The sequence below is a fragment of the Lissotriton vulgaris genome, chromosome 1_1 (genome assembly GCF_964263255.1).
Source record: "Lissotriton vulgaris chromosome 1_1, aLisVul1.2, whole genome shotgun sequence".
Classification (NCBI taxonomy): Eukaryota; Metazoa; Chordata; class Amphibia; order Caudata; family Salamandridae; genus Lissotriton; species Lissotriton vulgaris.
Genome location: NC_141685.1, coordinates 724827084 through 724854475, shown reverse-complemented (window position 1 = coordinate 724854475; position 27392 = coordinate 724827084). Strand labels below are relative to the sequence as shown.

Sequence of the window (27392 nt, the reverse complement as noted above, 5' to 3'; positions counted from 1 at the left end):
AAAGTACCTGACTAGGCACAGAGGATGGGGTTACACAGCTTGGGTTAGAGAGTTCTTTTACTATCTTGAAGATTTCTTTCGGACCATTATCGGAATCAAGTACCCTATTCGTAAAGAATGCTCTCTTAGCCTCCAGTATAGCCGCCTTATACCTGTGAAGATTGGTGGTATAATCAAGTTTATCTTGAGCTTTGTAGGTTTACCTCCACTTCCACTTGGCTTGGCTTACTTGGAGTTTAATGGTTTTAAAATCTTTGTTAAACCATTTGGCGGCTTCATCCATGTATCTTTATGCTTGCTGATGTCAGCCCCTCTGCAGCAATCCTAAGCGACTGGGCAGACTGCTCTCCATTCTGAGTGTATGTGAATAAACCGATATTGTTTTTTATTCTCTACTCTTTGACCGACTCTTCATTTGGTATGGAAGGCTGAGAGGTGGTCTTGTGTGACCCGGGTGACCCTAATCGGGTCACTTCCTTCAGTTGGCACCCAAACAAGGACTCCTTCGGTGCCTTGGCCAGCGGTCATCCTGACTGGAGTCATAAATGGCGAAACATTGGACCTGACTGTTTGGCCTGAAGAGTAGGCAGTGGAGAATTAGTTTGTTTGACCTGTGTATATCAATTGAGTTTGTTATGGTTTCTTTGTGGATACGGTGCCATTTTTCATTTGAATTTGGAATAAAAGCATTTGCAATTGCTTTGCCAGGTATAACTAGTGAACTTGTTTTCTTTTGAAAATGCTGAGTCTTTGTAAACTGTTTTCTTTGTGCTGTTGCTGTTTTTCTGCAGATGTTCGATTGGAAGAAGCTCAGTCGGTACTCCTAACTTTGAATTTCGTTGATTAACACAGAGGTTAAGATTTTTGCCACTGCGATAGCCCAGCGACTTCGCCCCCTCCTACAGGACTTGGTTCATCCTGACCAGTGTGGGTTCATGCCGGCCAGGGGTACCTGCCACTGCATTCACTGCCTCCACTTGGCTATGGCCCCCCCGACACCACCTGACCCCGTATCTGCGACTGCTCTTCATTGATTTTGAAAAAGCCTTCGATTCGGTGGATTGGATTTACCTCGAGGGGGTGCTGGAGCAGATGGGATTTGGCCTTCCCTTCCGCTGCATGCTTAAGGTCCTTTACAGTAAACCCAGGGCCCGTGTCCTCATTAATGGTGAGCTGTCTAATACCTTCACAATCCAAAGGGGCACCCGCCAGGGGTGCCCGCTCTCACCACTCTTATTCGCGTTGGCAATGGAACTCCTGGCGGCGGTCATTCTCCAAAACCCTCTCATCCGGGGTTGGGCCTGGGATCGGAGTCAGGTGGACAAGGTAGGTCTCTACGCGGACGACGTCCTGCTCTACCTGGCAGACCCGGACCGCTCCGGCCCAAGGTGCCTGGAGGTCCTCTTTGCTTTCAAGCGGGTTTCTGGGCTTCAACTCATTCCGGCAAAATCAAACATGGTCCCCCTGAACCCTTCTCGGGCATGTTTTACCTGGCACAGGACCATCCCCCTGCGAAGGCAGTAAGTCAAATAACTGGGCATATGGGTTGCCCTGCTACCAGAGCTTAATTGGGCCCTGAATGTTACACCCTTGGTCACTAGGATGAAAGCAGACCTCAAGAAATGGCAGACCCTTCCCCTTATCCCCCTGGGCAGGAGTGCACTTTTTAAAATGATGATCCTTCCCCGTTTCCTTTACACTTTGTAAAACATCACCGTCCACCTCCTGGGAACTAGATGGCGTTCTCACCCGGTTCTTATGGAGAGGAGAGAGGCCGCGCATGTCCCTGGTGCACTGTCATATCCCAATCTCCACCTTTACTACCTGGCCACGAGACTTATTGTGATCCACGACTGGTTTGCGGGCGGCTGGTCCGACCCAGCGTACCGAGTGCAACTTAGAACACTGGACCTCCCACAGATCCAGGCATTTCTCTATGGTTGCCCGGTGCCGCAAGCTCTACCCCCTGTCACTAGGACAGTGCTCACGGCCTGGTGTACAGCACTTTGCCACGTGCAATGGGATTGGAGGCTCACCAGACAGACGCCGCTGTGTTCTGGGGCCTGGTTGCGGGAGGTCTCGTCCCTGCAGGAATTCCACCATTGGGACCTCATTGGGATCTTGCTGCTTGGAGACCACATCCGATCCTTAGCTGACCTATAGCAACGCCACGCCCTCCTTCCCTCCCAATTCTATAAATATCTATAACCTAGACATGCCCTCCACACCCACATTCCATCCCCCACCTCTCTCCCAGAATTCAGGCCCCTGGAGGTTCAGGTGATTATGGGAAAGCTGGGGAGGAGGGAGTGCCCAGAATCTACCTGTGACTGCTGAACAATGGTCCTGCATCCCTAGACCGACTCCAGGCTCGCTGGGAGGGGTGGCTGGGTTCCCTGGAGGAAGCAGTTTGGCGGGACATCCTTATGGCCCCTAAAACTTTGACAACATCCTCTAAGTTATGCCTGGTCCAACTTTACTACCTCCATGCAGCTTACCTCACTCCAGCGCGCCCTTTCCGGGCCCAGATGAGATCCTCCCCAGCATGCGCGCGCTGCGACTCCTGCTCCAGTGGATTTCTATCACATGGTATGGCTATGTTCTGCCCTGGCGAAGTTCTGGAGAGGAGTGGAACTTGAAGTTACACAGGCCTTAGGGTGGGAGGTTCCCCATGAACCAATGCGCTTGCTATTTGGGGTCCTCGGCGGCCTCGACGGCTCCAGGGCTGACAAGCGTTACCTGGGAACTGCCGTGGCAGTGGCCAAAAGAGACACAGCCGCGCGTTGGTCTCAGGCTAAGGCACCGACTATGCAAAACTGGAAGAGGGGAATGGACTGGTGCGGAGCACAGGAAGAATCTCTCTTCGAGGCCCGCGGTTGCCCAGAACTATTTGGCAAAGTGTGGGGTAAATGGTTTAATATGCTTCCACTATGAGGGTCTAAAGGCTTTTGTACACCTGCAAGGGTTTGGGAACTCCACGCCCGGTCCAACTGGGCCAACTACTGTCTTGTCGAGTGTATGGGATGTGCTGTTTTGTTACGACGCTGATTCTGCTACCAATTAATTTCACTGTTATTCAAAAACCAATGAAGTTGATTATCAAAAAAAAAAACTTTGATATGTATGTGAAACATGTCTTGGTCCTAATATGTTTAGAACATTATGGCCCAAATATACGAGGGACAATGCTAAGTTGCAGTGGCCGTTGACGGGCATTTTTGATGAACAAAAGATTGGGTATTTACATGAACAGTTGTTCAAGAGACAAAGTAGACTGTCTATGTTTGATTCTCTTAGAACATGGCAGAAAGCAGCTATGCAGAGACGATTGAAGGAGGAAAAAGAGGCACAGAAAGGGAAGATGCAAACGCTGACTCAGAAAGCTGTAGCATATGATAAAGAAAATCAAGAAAAGGGAGTTGAATGTGAAGATAGGAGGTTTAATTGTTAGATACCCGCCCCCACCCCCATATGTTATGTTATGTTATGTTATGTTATGTTATGTTATGTTATGTTATGTTATGTTATGATATGTTATCTGCACTTATACCGCGCACAGCTGTCCCAGCAAAGGGGCGTCCAGGCACTTTGCAAGGTACACAAAACACAACTCAGTTAAAAGGCCAGAAAATGGAACAACAGTGCAGCTGAATATTATAGGCTAAACGAATAGAATAGTCTTGATGGCGCGTCTGAACAGCAAGAGGTCTTCAAGGGCCCGGGTGTGAAGGGGGAGAGAGTTCCACAACTTCGCCGCCAACACCCGAAAAGAGCAACCACCGACTCTGCTCAGCCTAAAGCGCGGAACAACTGCCAGATTTTGGCCCAGGGATCTGAGGGTTCGCGAGGGTACGTATGGCACCACCAGATTCTCAAGTATTTGAGGAGATGAACTCTTGAGGATTTTAAAAGCAAGGCATAGTACCTTGAATTTTATCCTCTGGTTCACAGGAAGCCAGTGGAGAGAGCGCAGCGTGTTTGAAACAGAGCACTGCCTTGGCAGACCAATCACCACTCTGGCTGCAGCATTTTGAACTTGCTGCAGCCGAATGACTTCCGACTGATTGATCCCCACCAAAAGCGAACTAGCATAATCCAGCTGGGACAACACTGACGCCTGAACCACTAGCTGCCTGGTGGGCGCGTCGAAAAATTTCAGGATAGGTCTTAGACCTCGGATAATGCCGTAGCAAGTAGCGGCCACCTTCTTAGTGTGGCAGATGAAACTAAGGGTCGGATCCAGCCTAACCCCTAGATTTTTTATCTCCGATGCTGGGGTAGGGGTCACACCCAGTTCAGGAGGCCACCACAAGTCACCCCATAGCTCCGCCTGCTTGCCGACCACCATGACCTCGGTCTTTTTGGCGTTTAACTGGAGACAGTTGGTATTCATCCAGTTGGCCACTGCCCGTAGTCCGTCACGGAACCTGGGAGCCTCCATGTCAGAGTCCCCACTCAACGTGACCGCCAGCTGCGTGTCCTCTGCGTATGAGACCATCGTCAGGCCCCACTGCTTGACGACCGCAGCCAGCGGCCTCACGTAAAGGTTGAATAGAGTGGGGCTTAACGAAGAACCCTGCGGGACACCCAGTTCCAACGGATATGATTTAGACTGGCTGGGCGGGATCGCAACCTTGAAAGACCGTTTGGCAAGAAAGGAACGAAACCAGCGGAGGGCGGAGCCCGTGACACCTACTTCTTCCAGGCGCTGGAGCAAAATCCTGTGCGAGATCGTGTCGAACGCGGCACTAAGATCTAATAGCAATAGTGCCGCCGTCCGACCCGCATCAAGCACAGAACGCAGATGTTCCACCATAGAGAGTAGGGCCGTCTCCATGCTGTGACCCGCACGGAAACCGTTCTGGGTGGGGTCGAGGATGTTAGCCCTTATAAGATGGTCAGAAAGAATTCCGTTCACATGGGCCTCGGCTACTTTCGCAGCCCAAGGAAGATGGGAAATAGGGCGGTAGTTCTCGGGTTTGAGGGGGTCAAGGGTAGCCTTCTTCAGAATAGGTGTGACTACGGCCTGTTTCCACCTAATGGGAACTACACCTGAAGATAAAAACAAATTGATCAAAGAAAGCACCGGAGTACGGCATAACGGGGACATAATCCTGAACTGAGCCGATTTCAGCGGATCTGCAGGGGATCCTGATTTGATTTTAAGGCTCAAAGTGTTGAAGGCCTCAGTTGATAGAAAGGGCAGGGTAGTAAGAAGCTCACATTCACCCAGACTACAGCTGACCGGCTCGGAGATGTGAGTACCATTCGGGAAGGTTCGATAAATGGCTTGAACTTTCTCGAGAAAAAAGGAAGCCAGGTCCTCGCAGTGGGAATCCGAACAGATTTCCGCCGCCATTGCCCTTTTAGCCATCAGGTCCTTTAGCACCTTAAAAATGAGTTTTGACGGATTGGAGCTATTTTGGAATTCTTGGGCAGAAAAGGCTGCTCGTGTTCTACACACCGCCCTATGGTCGATTTTTATTTTGGTGAAGTAGCATGCCTTTTTTCTAGGGTCAAACGATTTTCGCCACTCCCTCTCAGCCTGTCTACAGGCTTTTTTAAGAAGCGCTAGAGAACTATCATACCAAGGGCTGGGTTCTTTTGTGCGACACTTAGACCAAACCATGGGGATCAATGAATCAAGGGCGTGGGTAATCCACTCACAGAAGAGATCATATCCGTGTTCCGGATGGATTATGGGGCCCAACGGAGCCTCTTCCAGCAGATGGTAGAGATCCTCCAATCTCAGTTTGTTCCAGTGTTGCCTGAGTACTGTTCTGTCCTGAGGTTTAAAAGGATGCTCATGAGTGGGGCATAGCATTTTCACCAACATATGGTCTGTCCAGGCGATCTGAGTTGGGCATAAAGCCCTAGCCCCCGCTAGGTTGGTGAAAAGAGGGTCAAGGATATGCCCTCCAATGTGCGTAGGAGATGTGACCAGCTGGGTAAGTTGCAAGGCCTCTAAGTCGGCCAGAATACTACTGAAAGTAGGGGAGGGTGGGCAGTCAAAATGAAGATTGACGTCTCCGAGAATACTGAAATTAGCACATCCTAGTGCCAAGGTGCTAATTAAATCAGGGAGAGCTGCCCTAAAAGCAGAATCACAGCCAGGGGGGCGATAAATCAAGATGCCAGAAAAGGTGAAGTGATGACTAATCGAAACTTTGAAGAGAGCGCTCCCACATCCTGGGAGTTTTAAGACTTTCCACTCGCACGGATAACACAACTTGATGGCCATCGCAATACCTCCACCCCTGGTAGTACGATTAAGCATTAAGATGGAATATTCCAGGGGGAAGGCCAGGTTGAGGATGGAAGTATCCGTATCCTGCAACCAGGTTTCTGTCAAGAAAAATAAATCAGGAGACTCATCCTTGGTGAGGTCGTATATCTGCTGATGATGTTTAACCAGCAATCTAACATTTAGATTCCAGATACTGAGTTCACGCGATCCTGTCGTGCTCTTGTGCGAAAGTGGCGTCTCCCCCACTCGAATAGGGACAGGAGTGTCTAAGGACCAGCCTCCGCATGTACACAGATAAGGACCACATAGCGGGCCAACAAGGCTATGGCCACAGTTAATAACCCGACCTCTGATGGCCAGCAGTTCCTCTCTTTGATATATAATTGTAGGCGACGTCATGGTGATGAGGCTTGAGCTTAGAGTCCTGTCGCGACCCGCGCCTTCTAAGCGCTGACGGGCGCAGACGGGCAGGACTCTGGCATGACTCAGCCGCAGGGAAGGCGCCCCCGCTGCGCGAAACCGCTGCGCATTGAGGGGAGCTTTAAATAAGCGTCCTGCGAGCCTGACGGAGCGCTAGACCGCTCGATAATGGCGCTTGCAAAGTGTCCCTACCACCCTAAGTTGGCGCCTGTAGTTCACCGCCCCAAGAACCGGACCCGCTAAGCAGCGGTGAACAGACAATTATGCTGCAAGTGAGGGGGAGATTATAGCCCAGTTAAAAACAAGGGAAAGAAACTAAGTCCAACACAAATAAAAAACAGGTAAGTTAAAATATCAGCAGCGCGCCTGATAGTGCGCAACGCGCAGGAAGCCTAGTGAGCAAAGCGGCGTGAGGGTACCTCGTCCAGGCTGCCCTCAGAAATGGTCGCCTTAAATAAGCGTCCCGCGAGGCTGCCGGAGCACTAGACCGCTCGATAAAGGAGCGCACAAAGTGTCCCTACCACCCTAAGATGGCGCCTGTAGTTCACCGCCCCAAGAACCGGACCCGCTAAGCAGCGGTGCACAGACAATTATGCCGCAAGTGAGGGGGAGATTATAGCCCAGTTAAAAACAAGGGAAAGAAACTAAGTCCAACACAAATAAAAAACAGGTGAGTTAAAATATCAGCAGCGCGCCTGATAGAGCGCAACAAGCAGGAAGCCTAGTGAGCAAAGCGGCGTGAGGGTACCCACAAAGGATATGTCCCACTGTCCCTGTGCCATCACAGCTGCCTGTCACAGTTGTTTCCACTGTCCCTGCATCAACTGCTGTGGTTTTGATGGCTGTGGCTTCAGCTCCTTCTCCTCATTCTTTGCCTTGGCTGTCTGTGGCAACTGTGACTGTTAGCACACCTATCATGCCTATTGTTTTGGCATCCTTGTCTCCTGCTCGCTCTCCTGCAATGCACCCACCTGCAATGATCCTTTCTGGTGTTTCTGTTGCTTCTCCATATGTGGTAGTTCATTCCCCAGCATTATTGAGTGTTGAGATTTCAATACGGGGATTTGAGGATAGAGATCTGGCAAGATTTAACAAGCATATGGGCTCTTTAGTGCGATCTGTGGTGGGGGATAAGGAGAAGATGGTAGTAGCTTATCAGGCTGTGCAGTGGGGTCGTAATCCCATTTATATAGTGGAGGATGTTTGGGGTGCTATGAAATATTATGAGCCCTTTATACAGCAGCATGCTCTTAAGCATATGTCTTCTACATTGATTGTCCTATGGCAGCAACATTTTGGGAATGATGTGCCGCAAATTTTATTCCATCTTAGAGATCATGTGTATGCTAGTGGTCTAAATCCAGGCCAAGTTTTTGGGAACATCACCACATTGGTTGCCTATAGGAGCAGGTTGTATGAGAATAGTCCTACCACAGTAGCACAGTTTCCGATGCAAGAGGTTCATCCCATATATCATCCAGAGATACCGGAGTTAACAGATCAGCATGGTAATGTTACACAAGCAGGTGTAATGGGCCGTTTCCAAGAACAATAGGTTTATACTCTGTGGTAAAGAAGTGAGGTTTTATCCCTTAAGACTCATTTACCCGAACCTAGGAAGAATCCGCTGCTATTATAAAGAATTGCCTCTTCAATGGTCTTCTTGTTCTGGTTGATATTTGTAGGCAGGTTCATACTCAAGATCATATTGCGGAGCTGGGTGGTACATTGGATCAGATAAAAGCATGGGATCAGGAAAGAAAGCCAGGTGATAAGCCCCGAGCAGCGATACTTGTTTTGCCAGGCCGCATTATTACATATATGCATTCACTTATTCCATTGAGGAAAGTAGACTGGGACAAATTGACCTCTTGTCGACAAAAGAAAGATGGGAGTGTGTCTGATTTCTTCACTAAGTTTGAGGATACATTTTTGGATCTGTCTATTGAGGGAAGTGTTTGGTGGTTTGTCAACAGGTTTGTTTCTAATTTACTTCCTGAAATTGTGACTCATTTTCAGGCGTCTGAAAGTACCCGGTCCCCCTCCTCCCCTCCTGTTATTTTGAATATGGCTCAATATTATGAACATTGGGACCAAGAGGAGAAAGAGAGGACAGAGAAAAAGCTTAAGGATTAAAAGACAAAGGTACTGTTGAAACAGGCATTCAGAGGGAATGATACGGAATGTTGTGGTCCTGCCAGACAGCTCCCACATACTAGTAGGCAGCCGACTACAACACCTTTGGGACCAAATCACTGTGCATATTGTAAGGAGGAGGGCCATTGGCGTAGTGAGTGTCCCATGCTTTTGCCGAAGGAGGCAATCCCTTGCATTGACTATTGATCCTTTTACTGTGGATTCTCCATTTTTTTTTACATTTAATTGTAGTGAGAACTTGATGGGTTTGGATTTGATGAAGAAATTGCATGCCGTTATCTATTGTTCTCTGGCAGGTGTTTATATGACAATGGGCCCAATTGCTGTAGGTGTCAAACAGTGTTTGTCCTCTTCCTGTTGCATTTGCTGATGAGCCAACCACTTTGTGGGCAACAGGTGATACAGATGTAGGGTTGTTGCATATACCCCTGGCCTTGATACGGGTTAAAGACAATGCTATTCTGCCCAGTATTCCTCAGTACAAAATACCACAGTCAGGAGAATAAGCCCTGTTACAAATTATTCAGGATTTGATCAAGAAAGGAGTTGTCAAAGAGACGTCTGCCAATGTTTTAATAGTACCATTCTTCCAATTATCAAAAGGGCACCTTTGGGTTCTCCTGATCATCATGAAGCTGTATCATTTTGCGATTGATTTGCACGAAGTTAACAAAATAGTGGTTCCCCAGTTTCCAGTGATCCCAGATATTACTACACTTTTGACGATGATTCCTTCCACTGCCAAATTCTTTTCTATGATTGATTTGAAAAATGCATTCTTTAGTATTCCTATTTATCCCGAAAGTAGATACTTGTTTGGGTTTACATTAGCTGGTAGAATCTTTAGATTTTGTTGAGCTCCTCAGTGCTATATGGAGAATCCAAGTATTTAAATTAAAGAGTCAGTTTGATTCCTTTTTGCTTCCTGCAGTTAATGTATTCGTACAATATGTTGGAGACCTCCATTCTGCTTCGATATGGAGCAGGGTTGTAAAGATAGCACAGTTAAATTATATTTGCATTTGGCCTATCATGGACATAAAGTTTCCCTTTCAAAATGTCAGGATTGTCGACAGGAGGTCACCTACTGTCGAAGGAAGGTAGGAGGTTGACCCCTGAGCACATTAGTACCATTGTTAAAATCCCTATCCCACAGACTCAGAAAGATGTGTGTGCTTTTTCAGGTATCACATCCTGATTCGCCAGTGGATACCTAACTACTCCTTACTAATCAAACCCTTGCTTACTTTAACAAAGAAAGAAGTGCATGAGCCTTTTCCCTGGACGCCCGAATGTCAGCAGTCTGTTGAGCAGTTAAAAAGTGTGCTTTGCTCGGCTCCAGTGCTCAGCACGTCAAATTACAGCAAACCATTTGTGTTGTACGTCCATGAAATGGCTGGTTGTGCACCTTCTGTTTTAACACAAAAATTGGGAGATGAGAAACAACCATGTTCTTATTTCTCAGCAGTGCTTGACACTGTTGCCAGAGCCCTCCCGAGTTGTCTAAGAATGGTCGCGGCTGTGGCCATTTCGATCAGGCATTCGGCTGGACTTGTGCTTGATACTGCTGCAAAGGTACTCCTGAAGGAGTTATTTCCACAATCCGGCTTGCCACGATTGATTTGAAGTGATAACGGAAGTCATTTTAATGCAAAAGTGATTCAGTTAATATGTGATGGTTTACACATAAAGCAAAAGTTCCATGCTGCCAATCATCCACATTCAGAAGGTTTGGTTGAGAAGTACAATGGTACTCTCAAGCTCAAACTGGCAAAAATTCAGGGGTCCACAGTGTTAAAGTGGCCAGATGCTTTACCGTTAGCTCTTTTGTCAACAAGGATGACAGCACATTCTAGAACAAGATTGTCACCCTATGAGGTTGTGTTTGGATGCCCGGCAAATGTCTGGGTGTCCTGCAACCTTGGCGTTTTTCTGATATTGAGTATCCATTGTTGATTATCTTGGCCAGTTAACTTATTCACCAACATGTCCCGGACTCCTTCCCAGCTACACCAGAGGGGCCCGGGTACAACCTTCAGCCTGGTGATTATATACTGATCAAAAACTTTCAGTGGAAGAAAAGGTTGGCACCACGGTGGAAGAGACTGGAACTGGTCCTGTTAGCAACACGTACCACAGTGAAGGTTTGCTGGCCATAAGAACTGGAGAAGTGTGGCACAATGGTTAGAGCGGCAGACCCTGATGCAGAGGTCTAGCCCGGGACCAGGGTTCAATTACCCGCCTCGGCGGGTCTTGGGCTAAAAAATTCCATGGACCTGATAATTCTCGCCTCCGTGCCTAGTCCCACTCTGCAACTCTGGGCAAAAGCTTGCTTAGTTTCCACAACGGCCGCCACAACGCTAAGGATGCCTGGCCTCCACCTTGGGGGTGCCCAGGAGTGGACGCCTCACAGGGAAAGCCAGGATGGGTTCCACAGCGGTATTCGTACAAGCGCCTTGAGACCCTTGCGGGTGAGTAGTGCGCTATACAAGTATCAATTTACATTTACAATTTACATCTACAAGACTCATTGTCACAGGTTCCCTTTGTCTTTGCCCTACGACCAGTGGGTGAAGGATGGAGTAAGAGATTAAGTGCGAGACGGTGCCTCAGTTTGTCCCCTTGAGTGATGCTGAATTGACCTGGATGCAAACAGACAAGGAAAATGATGATGTGCTGAATGAAGCTGTTCCTCTGAAGATACGAGATAGCCGGGAGCCCCTTTTTGTTGATCCCTCTGTGCCTGGAGCCACTAGGTACAATTTGCGCCCTCGGCTGGGGGACAGTGCACCAAAAGAAAAGAAAGATAAGTCAGGACGTACTTTGCTAATAGCACCAACTAAGTAAGTTTAGGGTGATGAGAGTTTTGTATACTGTTCGAACATTGGACAGGATAAACCGAAGTATACCTTGGGGGTATACCATTCTGATCGATGTGGGATACGAGCTTAGGATAGCGCAAGCTCCACCACCAGTGCTCAAGAGAGTCAACATATTGATGGAGAATAGGAGCCTGTGCCAGTGAGGCTCTGACGGACACTGGGAAATTATATATTTCTTTGTATTTTGTCCCCATTTCATCATATGCATCCCTTTGGTAGAATTATTGTTGAGGAAGAGCAGCCGGTGATTCCTGTTGCCCACTACAATAAGGTGTGGACCCGTAAACAAAGGTTAATATGTTTTGCTCTTGTGATTTTGCTGGTGTATCATGGGTTTTAGAAAATTATCGAAGTCTATCTTTGTGTAGTGAGGGTAAAGTTATATCCCTAACTAGACACAGAAGGACAGCCCCAAACAATGCATTTCTAGATAAACGTAAATAGTTTTTGGGAGAAGGGACTGCTTGTTACCCCACTGACTCTGTCACTGGCCTATGGACAGCATATCCATTGTCAATTGTCAAATATACTTATACTCAGCCCCTTCACTTCACTGAAGTGAACAGAGTATTTAGTTTGGGCTATCCAGGTCCTTGTCTACATCATTGAAAGCCACAAGTTATGGGTTATCCGGGGTGCAACAACAACACTTATTGTGAGAAATTACATATGGCAAAACAGACTGTAACTCTGGTGGGTTACCAGAATGAGGAGTTGACAGTTCCCAGAGAAGCTGGTTATTACCCTGCTTGTTGTCCAATTATCAATTTCACTGACACTATACAGTGTCTTAATTGTTCGGGGATAGTATTACGGAAGGGAACATACTCTTTGGTAAGTCCAAAGGACCCGAGCACCTTAGGGTGGTTTTGCCGATATTCTGCTCTTGATTATGATAGACCAATTTACAAACACCTAGGGTTTTTCTTGTTGTCTAATGGGACGTATTCTAATATTCATAATGATATGAATGATGTGGCACTTGGAATGGTACTGCGTTTGGGTGTACCTTGCAAACATGCAAAGCCTAAAGTAAGATAAGTTAAAAGGAATTGAGCAAAGAATTCTGTGAAGGAACGACAGATCTCAAAGTCAATATTCATACTAATGGTATTACTTTTAAATACATTCTTTCCTCCATTATTACATTTGGTGGTACTGCTATGGCCAGGGGTGAGAAAGCTAGAGAATATTTTGCATGTAAGCCGCAAATATTGTCTAACTCTACTGTGGCAGCTTTGTGTGACATCACCACCCAAAAGGAAAGTATGCGAATATATTCTGAGCAGACTAGAAATGCATTCAATTTAATCCTAGCTAAGAGTGGTGGTGTGTGCATGGTAGTAGGAGACCAGTATGTAGTCGGGATCACAAATATGGAAAAAAACATAACCCAACAAATTTTAGACATCCTAGAAAATGTTAAAGAAATGGTGAGTGGCAACTGGATTTGGTCTCTTCTTGGCAGCTGGGGTTGGATTCTTAAGAAGGTAATTTATTTCATTGTGATTTTAGTTTCTAGCTGTGTCATTCAATGTCTTCCCTTCTGTTTTTTGTTTAAATTTCTTTTTTTGGGAATTTTTACTTTCATGCTACATTGGCATACATTGTGCGTTAGTGCATGTAAACAGGAGTAAACTGATTGTCAGCCCATATCAATATTTTGCAACATATCCATCCCACCTTATAACATGGACCTCTAGCACAAGATAGCATAATTTCATGGATACTGCATCTCCAGTGAACTACTGTGTGTGAGGATGGGCTGACCAGTGTCCAGTGTTTGTATGTGTGGGTTTCGGCAAGGAAGCAAAAGAAGCAATAGTCCCCCACTCTATCCCTGCACATTTTTGCATTATATGCCCCTACCTGAGTTCCCAATACTTACGAGTCTCAACCTGAGGTGACAGGGGAGTAAACGTAGAACAATTAACTAGGGCAAAGAAAGAGGATGGAAGAGGGGTCGGGGTTCTGCGATCTATGTTGTGGTTATCGTCTATCGCTTAGTTGGTTGCATTTCATATGTGGGGTAACTGTGACATCGGTTGATCAGGGCGTGCGACGTCCTAAGGACACTATCTCCTCCATGCTGAGTCAGGGTCCCAACCTTGGGGGATCATAGTATGAGGTCTGCCCTCCTCCCACTCCAGCTATAACGTCTTGGCATTGTGTTGTGCCAATGGGGACAGGGGTGGGGTTAGGGATTGAGACTGAGTAGCTCCGAGGAAGACCTCTTGCGTAGTTTCCTGCGTGAATTGGAACATAAGTTGTGCCCATTCCATGGAGATGGGATGTTCACTTCCTTATCCCTTATCGCTTCTTCTTCCGACGTCCCCAATTTTTTAACGGCGCTGGTTCAGGCAGCTTCCGGAGGCCCTCCACTGCATGGCTATGCCCCGTTTCACCAGAAGTATGACCAGGGACGCAAATCTACACTGCACCTTTTCCGTCTTCCGCCTGGGGAAAATCCCCAGGGCACATGGCTCCGATGTGTCAATATTCGTGGGCGCACCGTCGCCTCCAGCACCTCATGGACCTTACCACAAAAAGATTGAATTATGGAACAGTCCCAAAACATATGTTTGAAGTTCACCTCGGGAGTGTGACATCTGGGGCAGGAGAAATGTGTATCCAGGAAAAATCGGTGAAGCCAATGCGGCGTTAGGTATGCACGATGGAGGATATTAAATTGAATGTTTTTGAAGCATGCATTTCTGGAAATTTTTGGGGATATTCTAAAGCCTTTTCCCATTCCTTGTCATTGAGTACTCGTCCTATCTCTTCTTCCCATTTCTGACGCAGAGTGTGTAATGGGGTCCTGATCATTTCCCTTATCGCCCTGTAATGCCACGTGACCAAGTGTCTGCCCACCGCCATGTGCAAGATTGTATGTAAAACTGGGTGTGTCGGTGGTTCTCCCTCTGTGAGTTCCCAACATTGACAGGCACTGTCTACTAATTTCCTATGTACCAGGAATTGACCCAGAGGGAGATCGTAATTTTCCATCAATTGGACAAATGTTTTCATTTGCCCATCTTCAAACAGGTATTCTATCTCTGTCACCTCGCACTCTGTCCACATTTGGAGGGCTCCTGCGGTATAATAGTGCTCCTGGAGCGGGAAACCAACTAATGGGAGCAGCAGAGAAGAGAGAGGTTGACCCTTTGACATATGGTGTTTGCGCATCATGCATTTGTGGGCGAATGATACCTATAGGGGGTGTGCATGCACAGGCTTAGTACCCGGCATCAACAATTTCTGAATAGCCGGGAGCGGTACTCGACCCTCATTAGTGTATGTTTCCTCCTCGTGCCTGTCTGCTGTCCAATGAGACAACTATTGAAGCTGTGCTGCCAGGACATAGGCTTCAAAGGAGGGGGCCCCTAAGCCCCCTTGCGTGGTGGGTAAGTAAGGGGTTTGGAGGGCTACTCTGTGCCTGCCGACACCCCATAACAAAGTGGCAAGTAGTGTTTTTATTTTGCGAAAGAATGAGCGAGGCAATATCACTGGAAGATTAGCAAAGGAATACAATAGTCTGGGGACCATAATCATCTTTGCTAGGGCAACACGTCCTATGGGGGCCAAGGGTAAGGTCTTCCGAAAGGAAACTGCCGCTTGGAACCCAGCAAACATCTTGCGGTGGTTTCCCTCATACAGGTTCTCGGGTAAATGGTATAATCTCACCCCTAGATATCAATGCACCGCTGTGCTCCATCCGATGGTTTGGGGTCCTATCATTATTTCCAATTGGGCTAGGTGTGGGCTAAGGGGAAAGACCATCAATTTTCCCCAGTTGACTTGAAGTCCTAAGACTTCTGCAAAGCTTTGCAATATTGCCCAGATCACCGTTAGATCACTTGTGATATTCTTCACATATATCAGGAGATCATCAGCATATAACAATACGCTGTGTACTCTGCCAGCAATTGGAATGCTCCATGACTCCACCCCCTGCCTAAACCTAATGGCCAAGGGTTCCACTGCCAGGGCAAAGAGGAGGGAGGACAGGGGGCAGCCCTGTCTCATCCCACGCTTCACACAAAACAGATTTGAGAAGTACTTCCCCACTCTCATCCTGGAGGTAAGGCCCCTGTAGTGGAGTTGCGTGTATGCCAGTAGGTTCAGGCCAGCGCGCACTTTACGGAGAACCGCAAAGACAGCCTTTTTGAGGTCCAGCAGATCGTGGGAAGTGTTCCCATGCTCTATCCTGTATGAGAAAGAGTTTACGTATATTTTGCAACACACTTCGCCTAGGGAGAAAACCATTCTGGGTATGGGTGAATCAGTAGAGGTAGAACCTAGGTATATCGATCTGCCAGTATCTTCCCCAGGATCTTACACGTGGCATTATGGGCCTGTATGAGGCTGGGAGAGTGGGATCCCTGTGTGGCTTCAGAAAGGTTACCAGGGTAGATTCCCTGAGTGATCCAGGGAGCTCCCCTCTCTGTAGCGCATCCTCATACATGGCGACAAGTCGGGGGATCAATTGTTCCGAGAAAGTGGTATAGTATTCAAGGGGAAAAATCCATCCCCAGCGCCTTGCATCATGCCAGGGCCAGATCGCGTGAGTGACATCTGGGGATTTTATCTTTGCTTCCAATGCCTTTCCTTCCTCCGGCGGAAGTGAAAATACTGATCTTACACTAGTTGTGAGACCGACAGCGGAGCACGATAGATTCCCACATATTAGTTGTGAAAGATACCCAGGATATAAGTTTGTGACTGCTTAAGGGCACGTGTCGTATCTATTAGTGCTGTGACAGGTTGCATATCCGTGTCTTGTTTCGTGAGCCAGGCTAAAAGTGTACCCGCCCTGTTCCCTTCCCGATTTAGCCGGGCAGCATATGTTCTGAAATTATACTTGCGAAGGTCTCTCTCCGTTTCCACATATGCCGTTTTCGCTGCCGCCACCTGTTCAGGGGTCGCATCCTCTCGATCCATGCTCTTCGTTAGGTCTTCTAGGCGCATTTCTGCAGCTTGTAATGCCTGTTCTAACACTTTCCTCACTCCTACTATATGTTGAATGCAGTGTCCCCTTGCCTCTACCTTGAACGCATCCCATTACACCAATTGTGTTGATGCTGTGATCTGTGAGGCATTCTGGGGGCAATTTCCACATAAGTACCTGGGGTGTGGTGCCTTCATCTGAGGAGTACCGTGTGCATGTCGTGATCTGACAGGACTCTACCTATATATTCAGTATGCTGTATCTGAGGGAGCATCATTGCCGGGCAGAGGAATCTGTCCAGACTCACTCTTAGATTGTGCGGGCAGAGAAGAAAGAGTATACCTTGGTGTTCGGGTTATTTTCCCGCCATACATCAACCAGTGCCCAGTGGGTCACCAAGTGTTTGAAGTGTTCTGCCTGTTTCAATGCAGGTGATTGTGCTGGTGGGGGATGTGATCTATCCAGCTCTATATTTAGGACACAATTATAGTCCCCTCCCAACAGCCACGGAATAGCCGTGTACTGTGCTATCGCTCCTTTGAGGCAGTACCAATATTGCTCTTGCTCTATATTGGGGGCATACAGGCTTCCGATCAATTTTTCTATACCCTCAAGGTGACCCACCAATAGGGAGTATCTGCCCTCCTTATCTACTAGTCTGGTTTGTTCTCTAAAGAGGATCCCGGGCCTGATCCAAATTAGGGTTCCCCTGGCAAATGCGGAGTATGTTGTGGCACAAATAATCCCCCGCCATTTTCTGTGTAGGCGATCTACCTCTACTCTACCGTTAGGTGCATCTCTTGGAGGAGGACTGTTGCAGCTTCATATAGGCGTAAATCGTGTACCGTTTGCGTCCTGTGTGTATGCCTCTGACATTGAGTGTGACTACTTTCCGGTCTGAGTTAGGGGAGCTAGCTCCATTACTCCCAATATTGGGACGCTGGTTCTCTTGTTGTGATGCCCCTAGTGTCCCACGCTCCACTCTCCCGCCCAAATGCCTATTTCTGCTAACTAACCTTATTTTATGCATGCTGCGCATGCGCTCCCCCGGGGAAGTTAAGTAACAATGTAATGGGGGCATAACTAGAATCAACGGGAAACCTTCCCAACTAACAGGACATATCACTCGAGGCGATACATCCACACTGCATATCATGTGCTAACTCTAGTCCAGTCCGTAGGGGAGAGGAGGATGCCATCCGCCATCTGCTGCCGTCGCCACCGCGACCCGCTCATTGTCTGCATAGTAATAGGTCTCAATTGTTTTCCGGGTAGTCGCTGCCTTCTGCAGCACTCTAGTAGCCAGTCTGGCACTCGGGCCCACCAAGTTCAGAATTAGTCGTCGGGGGTACCCTTTGAGCATCAAGTCGGTATCCTCTGTTCCGGGAGGCATGTGGGCCCTGAAAGCACCCCCCTTGTGTGTATGCTGTTTCAGCTTGGGAGTGTCAAATCAAAGTGTCTGCCGTCTGAGGAGTCACTATCGGTGGTGTCATTGAGCCGTCTACCAGACTGTTCATGTCACTACCCTCCTCTACCGAAGTGAAGAAGTATGGGCCCCTCTCACCATCCAAGCTGTCTCCCAGGGGTCCCATCTCCGCTACCACCTGAAGCGCCCTCCGGCGTTCCGCGATGATTTGCGTAAGGTCAGGAGAGTATTATTAGAGGAGTCCAATCGCGAGCTGAGCTTAGTAAGTGTGACTTTTTTCTGGCGACTGCGGCTGCCGACCCTGAGGTTTGCGCCTTCTTGGGATTGTTCATGCCTGACAGATGCTGTTCAATCCAATTGCTAGCTTCAGCAGGGTCTGAGAAAAAGTGTGTGGTCCCGTCATGTATGATCTTGAGGTGAGCCCTAAACAGAAGAGCGTATTGGACATTCTTCTGGCACAGAGTGCGTTTGACCACCAAGAAAGTAGATAGCTGACGCTGGACCGCCCGCAAGTAGTCTGGGAGTATCATAACCTGCTTGTCCTCCACTCGGATTACTCCTTTGCATATTGCTGCTCGAAGGATGGCATCTCTATTTTGAAAGTGGAGCAGTTTTAGGAGGAATGGTCAGGGTGGCGACCCTGGAGGTGGCCTATGAGCCGGCACCCGGTGCGCCCTTCCAATAGTGAAAATGGGGTCAATTCTCTAGCCGGAGTGAACTTCGTGATCCATGTTGCTATGTAGCTACATGGATCACGAAGTCGGTCCCTTCTACTCCTTCCAGACGATTGATGACGCGGATATTGCTCCTCCACGACCGTCCCTCCAAATCATCTGCTCTGGTCTGCAGGGCTTTTAGGGTGTCTTGCTGTTTTTGTATTTGTTGTTCCATAGTGTGTAGCACTTGTTCACCTTGCTTTACTTTGTCTGCGAGCTTCCTGTGGTCGTCACCAGATCCTGAGGCAGGAACTCAACAAGAGGCCCAGGCGGTATCACCCCGCAGACTCACCCAGTGGTCCCGGCTCAAACACGGGATCGCTCAGAGCCCGCCGGGCGGCGCCATTCTGTTATCATGGCTGCAGCCCCGGTGGAACCCCCAGCGCCGTCGCATGAACCTCTGCAGCTGTGCCCTCGGGCTTGTCTGATGCTCCCCACTGGCATCTTGGGCTTGGCGGCTGCTTTCCGCGGGTAGCGATGCGGGACCCCGCAGACTCCCTCTGCAGCTCTGGCTCAGTCGCCGGAACGCTCAGTGCTCACCGGTCGCTGCCATTTTGCCAACACGTCCACAGCCCCAGCGGAGCTGCCAGCACTGTCGCATGTACCCCTGCGGCTCTGTCCTCGGGTTTGCAGAATCTCCCCAATGTCTGCTGAAGCTTGGCAGCTGTTTCATATAGGTAGCGATGTCATTGCAGCATAACAACATCGCGAGCCGTGGAGCAGAGCGTTACAGGAATGCTGCCACCATCTTGGCCTGCTTGACCACCATGTCTTCCCTTCTGTTGTTGTTCTTGCACCACTCGTCTCACTTCTAGGAGGAAAATATCGATTTATGACACCAATGCTGCAATTATGGTACAAAAGGAGATAAATTACCCTATGGAGACTAATGAGGGCATTTTTAGTGTCTCTCTTCCTGATGTTGACAACATAGAGTGCTCCTAAGAAGTTTATCTATGACTTTTTGTTTTATTGAGTTCATTCTCTTTGTTATTAGTAGAAAATGTTTAACCCATGCTAAAGGAGGGTCTGTTAGAATAGAAATCCATGTTCATTACGTATCATTATATAAATTAGCATTTGTGGTGCCATTTTCAATGTAGGTGCCATTTTGAGTTATAATCAAAACGTATTCTTTGCTATTTCCGAGAAAAGGCCTCTGTCGAGCTGTGTTTCTCCAAGGCTAAGTTTTGTTTCACTAATGAACACACTGTCTTTATTAGCGCATACCTTTCCCCCTAGATATAGGCCTTCTCCCAATTGTCTAGTGGTGGGCACGGGCAGAGTGACCTTGAGAAGTGGATAGTGTGTGCCCGACCTTAGAATTGAAACTTATTTTCTGTACTTCACTGTTTTGCTGCATCTGCTTGGAAAATTTCATGGTGGACGTGCCTTCATTGGTTCTGAAATATAAATACTGTATCTTTATGCTTGCTGATGTCATTCCCTCTGCAGCACTCCTAAGCGACTGGGCAGACTGGGCTGCACTCTGAGTGTACTCGAAATAACAGATATTGGTTTGTATTCTCTACTGTTTGATATAATTAAGTGATGCCATTTGAGCTGTCATCAGAGATGTCACTGAGCACGCCATAAGTGTTGTAATATGTGAGGTCATAAGCAGTGCAAAGCGGAGGCATGACTTATAGTAAGCTCAGCTAATTATAACAGCTGAATCTCTCTGATTTTGTATGAATGAAATCTGGCCCTAACTATAATGTCCCTGTAACCTTTGTTTTTTTCAGTGAATATATAAATATATTATGTAAAAACAGTAGCTCCCATGAAAGTGCTCTTAAAGAACTAAATAAAAAAGCAGTCCTGAACCAATCAATAACCATATCCGCAATGTAGTTATAAAAGTAGTAGTTGGGCGGTGAGCTCGTGGACGACTAAACACACAGGAAGATGTATGATGTATGCATGCCCTTCACAGATGGGGAGAACTCAAAATGTAGCAACGATGGTGCCAGCAAATGGGAAGATTATGGGCAGGCTGTAAGCACATGATGTAGATAACGGATGTGTTAGTTTGAGACAGACCATGCACGACGTCTAGAACCAAGACCTAAAAAACTCATCAGGATTCAAAGCAGAGGCCATATGTCCAACTGGGGCACCATAGAAGAGCATTCTCAAGTACAATGTGGCCTCATCAGCTGCAGATGTGCCAGGAAACAGTCAGGGCAGATACACTGCCTCGGCGAGCCAAGATTTCAGCAGGAAGAGATCAGACAGAACTTAAAGGAAACACTGGGATGTGAGTGGGCTGCAGCTGAGCACAGCTCAACGCCTTGTTGGTAAGAGATAAACTTATATTACGTTTAAGATGCGATGGGGTTTTTGTCACTCCACACTCTGCTTGGAGCACAGTTTGGCAAAAAAACTCTGCATACTGGTGGCAGAGCAGAGTTTACATCACCTCCCACCACTCACTCCTAAACTGCACAACTAACTGTACACTGAATAACCCCTTAAAGTATAAACGCCATGCAACTTCAGCCAAAGCTGCACACTTCATGACCTGAAGTAGATTTATATTACAATGCTGTAGGTCCTGCAATGTTCCAGTCATCGCCTGCATTATCCCTGCCTTAGATGGACCCTATTTGAACATCACATGCACCCATGTGATGACGGGCAGAAACAGTGTGAGTGACTGATAGGAGCACTGGATGGAGAGCACTCAGTCCATGAGCCATATTAAGTAGGATGCTGCTGCATGAGGCAAATCAGCCGCAGCTGATACGCAGCAGTCAAAAGGATGAGTTCTATCTGGGCAGCCTGTGACAGATCACACACCAGGCATTGATTCCAGTCTTTCAGGCATACATGGGTGACAGGAGGCTCTGCATTGCAGCTCGTTCTCCTCCTCCATGTCCCAGAAGCAATTATCTGCCTTTCCTGGTGGCCGCTGTCGGAGGAAGGGAAGGGAACAGTTTACAGCACTGCCTGAAGCGCAAAGTGCTGTGTACCTTCTGCAAGCAGCCATGTCCTCCCACATACGGGGCATGCTGGACAAATCACTGACAGAATATCGACTACAAAAATATCGACGTCAAAAATATCGGAGGCGAAATATCAATTTCAACAATAGCGAAGTCCTATCTACATTATGGTAAGTACAAAAATATCGAAGGAAAAAATATCGTCAAAAATATTAAAAAATAATGTAAAATAAAGTAAGTAATTTGTCTCATTAAAATAAACATAGTTAAAAGTATGTTTAAAATTATATAATGTAAAAATAAACAAACATACATATAAAACATAATATATATACTTACTTAATAATATTTACAAATAATGATTGTAATAACTTATAAATTGCTATAAAACATTTTATAAATTATGAATACATACATACACATACAACAATAATATGAATAAAAATCTAAAAAATATATATAACAAATGAAAAAAAAATTCTTTATAAAGTATACACTACATTAACTAAACAGTAAGCATTGGATAGCGTTGTGGTAAAAATTACTATTCTCACTCCTGAGTGTGCAAAAGTAGGGAAAGTGTTGGATAGGGTAGGGGTAAAAATGACTATTTCCACTCCAGAGAGTGCAACAGTAGGGAAAGTATTGGCTAGCATAGTGGTAAAAATTACTATTCCCACTCCAGAGAGTGCAACAGTAGGGAAAGTGTTGGATAGCGTACGGGTAAAAATAACTTACAAATAACTGAAATAATATTAAAAATAATGATGTAATTATTAAATAATAATACATTAATTAACAATACCAATAGATAATTAATAAAAATAATTACCAATTAATAATTAAATTACAAACACATTAATGATAAACATCAATAAATAAAAATTATAAAAAAGTAATTAACACATAATTATTAAATAACAAATAATTAATTTCCAATACCCAAAAACAATAATTATTAATTAACGATCAATTATTGGTAAATTCCAATACATAATAAGTAATAACAATTAATTACCAATAAATAATTAATTAACAATAAATTCATGTTCAAAACAAACATGTATTAATTATTAAACATGTATTTTCAATCAATAATCAATTAACAATAAATTAATTATTAATACCCAACAATAAAATAAGTAATTACTTAATAAGAATCAAATTACTTCCCACCCGATTCCCCTACAAACTCACAACACATTTCAATGATAAATTAATACACTAAATATAATTACCAATTAATCAATTAATATAAATTATTTCCCAATTAATAAAACTTAATTACCAATTAAAAATATTATTTACCAATTAATAAACATAACATTAATTATCAATACCAATAAATAAAAATAAACAATTACTTAATTACAATTAAATTACTTCCCACCCTATTCCGCTATAAATCCACAACCCACTACAGAACTAAAACGCAAAATGTACTTACAAATAATTAATAATTCCTACATGTTTTAAATTAATTTACTAGAATTAAATTACTTCCCACCATATTCAACTATAAACCCTCAACCCACTACTGTACTAAAATGTATAATATACTTTAAAAAAATTACTAAATTCCAAATATTTTATACATATATTCTAAAATCAGTACCATAATTAAATTCAAACATCTAAAATACATATTCAAAATACATAACACTAATATAAATATCGATATTAGTAACATCGATATTTTAGCTATCGATATTACTAACTTCGATATTAACAAAAACTATATTTCTTACCTTCAGGTCGATATTCTGGTCGTCAATATTCTTGATTTCGATATTCGGTCCCTATGATATTTACAACTCGATATTGCTGTAGGTCGAAATAAAAAACTTGATATTTAGACTGTCACTGTGCTGGACTTAAGGTAAGGAAAAGGGGTATGTCCGCATGCATGTGAGCACTGCAGCCAGTGGTATCCAAATATCAATGGGTGCTGCAAGGGGATGAGGCGGGTACTATCTCCCTGTGTTCACTTGCTACACTTCATACACATCTAAGCACTGTCAATTAGGAGTGACCACACTGGCTGAGCAATACTCCGCCTGCATGCGTTACCCGGCATTCTCCAAAGTTTTACTGTGACACAGCAGAATTCCGTGAAGTGAAACTCTGCACGCTCTGCCCGGAACTAAACATAACCCAAATGGAAGCTCTATTTCAATACATCTTTTGCAAATGTAGCAGGGGCAGGCTGCAAAAAGAGTAAATGATCTTGCAGGGGGCCAGACATTAAAGAGGTTCCGGTGCTGAGCTCTTTCACCATACACTGTCTAAAATGAGAATTGCTTGGTGGAAGAAAAGTGATTAGGAGACGAACGGCCACGTTGACATCTGTGTGAGCCTTTTTGGATGAAATGAGTAACTGCAAAGTTTCTCCTGAGACCTTATGCTTGCTATGACATTCAGCAGTCCTACTTGCTATCTATCCTACCACTTGGGCCAATCTGCATTTCAGTTTCTCATGATGCAAAGTGACATTTCCAGCGCAGATAAGCACAATGTCTTCAGTGGATGAATGCTGCATGACATTAGCAAAACTACAGGTGGACAGCGGAACTCTGTGAAATTTCACTGAGTTTTTGTGCAACTCCACGGAATTCCTGGGAGTACAACTCCATGAGTTCCACCCACTCCTACAGAACAGACTTCCAACTACTCTGCCATCTCTGAGTCTACCCTGCTAAGTGGTGCCACCCCAGTCCTGGAATCCCAAAAGTGGACATAAGGTGCTTTATCCACAGAACCAATGCATCATAACCACTGCAGAGACAGAACCAGTGCATTCCCATCATTACATGGCCAGCACAGATGCTTCTTTGATATTGCGTGATCAGAACTGGCACATCGCCCCCTGTTGCGTAGACCAGAATCGATGCATCGCTGGTTTGTGTGGCTCAGATACTCCGCTCCGTCTTCTGAACCACCACCTCGTGGAGCTCTTCAAGTAAAGACCAGCACGACCAGATAGCCTTTGTTGGCACTCAGTGCTTTTAGGCTGTATTTTTATTCAATACTTTAAAAGTCAATATCTCTGGTTTTATTTATTGGATTTTGTCGTTTTGGTGTCAAATATTTGGTAGTAAATTATCTTTTTTTTGTGATTTCAACCTACTTGCAGTTTTGGAAACATGTTTGCAACCCATAGGTGGATCCAGAAAAGTATACATTTCAGAAAAATACACAAGAAATTCAGCAGGGCTCATTTGTGTAGATCGCACATGGTTTTCCCAAACCAAGTAAACCAAAAAGTAATGTAATAAAATAGGAACAATTGCTGGCATAGGTTTCATCTGTAATTATTTACTGATTTACAAAACTGATAAACTATTAGATCTGTCAGGCCCTTCTGGTCTGTGGCTATTAATGATTTTTCAATGTGTACCTACCATGTAGCAATTCATATAGTAACATCTGAATAATAAAACATTTATGAAAGAAACCTAAGTTTCTTGAACTGTGCACAACATATTGGGTTTAGGATTTCCTCATGCAAGATGGCTGCCACATATGTCAATTTTATGAAGTATCAGCCATTTTAGCAGTGGGGATTCCCCTCTTAGACTTTTTTCATATTGAGATCCTAAATATAGTTACCGATACATCAATTCAAAGCTATTTATAATTATTTTTCATGCACCGGTCATCAATAAATACACCATAAATAATCAAAAATGCAAACCAGATTAGAAAAGAGAAATGGGACTAACTAAAAAAAAAACATAGGAACAAAACATAAGGCAAATAATTCTAGCAACCTCCCAGGATAAACAATGTTGAGTGCATAAATTGCATCCAGAGCTAAAAAGTTGCAAAATAGCAATATGGCAATCAAGGCATCTAGTCTACCCCTTATTGTTACTCAAAAAACCACCCCTATAGTTTAGCAAATGTATTAATCCCCCCATTACGCATTGCATATAGAGTTCGCCGTTTCTGACTTGCTTAATTTTCCACACCCAATCCGCTATTGTTGGAACCTGTCGTGTTCAGCATTTTTGGAGCAGGGGGATCTGGCCACTGCCATTGCGACATAAACTAATTTTGCCTATTTGATAATTAAGCCGAAGGATAGATCGTACCCCAAGACTTTCAGCCAGGTACTAGATACTAGTCTGATTTGCCATTCAGTCTCCTAATACGGAAATATTTCATTCCTGAACCCCTGGATAAAAGGTCCCTGGTCAATTATATGAAGCCAGTTAGCTGTAGGCCCAGCTAGATAAAGAAAACAGTGACTCTGCAGGTTAGGAATAACTTGTGACAAAAGTTGTGGGGTTCTGTGTAACAGCCATTTACTAAAAAATAACGTCCAGCGTCAATTTCCTCCTCTTAACAGCTGAAGTTAAGTTTGTTAACTTCATCGCACATCTAAGCTGTTAATTCCAGCCCTCCATATTTTCCTCATTTTTCAATTGCTTTCTGGGTAAGATCCAAACTTTTTATAGAAGCCGTCAGTCTCGTCCATTGCCCAGGATTTTTATCTTTGTCAGCTTCGAGTAATGTGAATAACATATTGTTACTCCAATTCCAAATTGCTGAAAACTTTATACAACATTCTATATGAGCCAAGGAAGAGAAAATAATTTTGATTAAACTCATGTATTTCTGAAACAGTAGGCCAAATTACCGCTAAAAAAAGTCTGATATTTTCCTAAAACCTGCTTTTGCCCACTTTTTTATTATTTCCGATGGCAATCTAGGCCCTGATCCCATAATGAGTTCGGACAGGGGTGTTACAGCATTACAATAGGGAACAGCATAGCTTCTAAACAATCCCTGCGTTTCTAAAGAAACCGCTGCATACTCTTACATTGGACTTTTTTAGGTTATTTCACCATTTTTACCACATTAACTATCTGATGTTCTGTACCAATCAGCTGAAAAAAATTATGAAAAAATATTCCCTTGTGGTGCTCTGCTTTAAACCTGGACGTGTACTGTGCAAAATAGGTACAATATTAATCGCTAAGATTGGGGAGCGCCAACCCCCCTTTCTCCAGTTCCTCGAATAAAGTGCTTAGTGCAATTCAGGCAATTTTATGTAGCCAAGCAAAAAACATAAACATAGGGGTCTATTAGGATGGCTAAAGTCCGCCCGCCACCCTAGCATTGCTGTGACCGGTCGCCTGTGGTGCCGCAGCCCTGCACTGGCAATTAGGATGCCACTGCCACGGTGGCGGTGGCATCCCCAATCCACAACATTGTGGCGGGCGGTGCTCACAGCACCACCCGCTACAATGCTGTGGATGCACCTTGAGCATTGGCATACACAAGGTGACAGGCACCGTGCTGTGCCTGCCACCTTGCCCATGCCAAAGTAGGGGGTACCATAGGTACCTCCCTTGTGCACCCCCCATCCCCACAATAGTCCGGGGGCCCGCAAAGGGCCCCAACATGCAGAATCAGAATCTGCATGCTTTCCGCCATGGAAGGCACATCTCCGCCTGCAGACACCACCACCATATTGAGCCCCTTTTCCGCCCGGTTGACTCGTCGACGGGCGGAAAACCGGCGGACAGTCTTTACATCTGCCGGGGTGCCCCCACCATCGTAATATGGCGGGGGGAAATGGTGGGCGGGTGGTGAGAAATGGCGGGCAGATCACGACCGCCATACGGGTAGTGGCGATCCAC

General features: G+C 45.5%; 1 protein-coding gene across 1 annotated transcript in view; it reads right to left on the bottom strand.

The window, feature by feature from the left end:
* LOC147747717 (complement factor H-related protein 2-like) overlaps positions 1–27392 on the bottom strand; it is a 297443-nt gene that overhangs the window by 257685 nt on the left and 12366 nt on the right. The gene's annotated exons all lie outside the window — the stretch shown is intronic.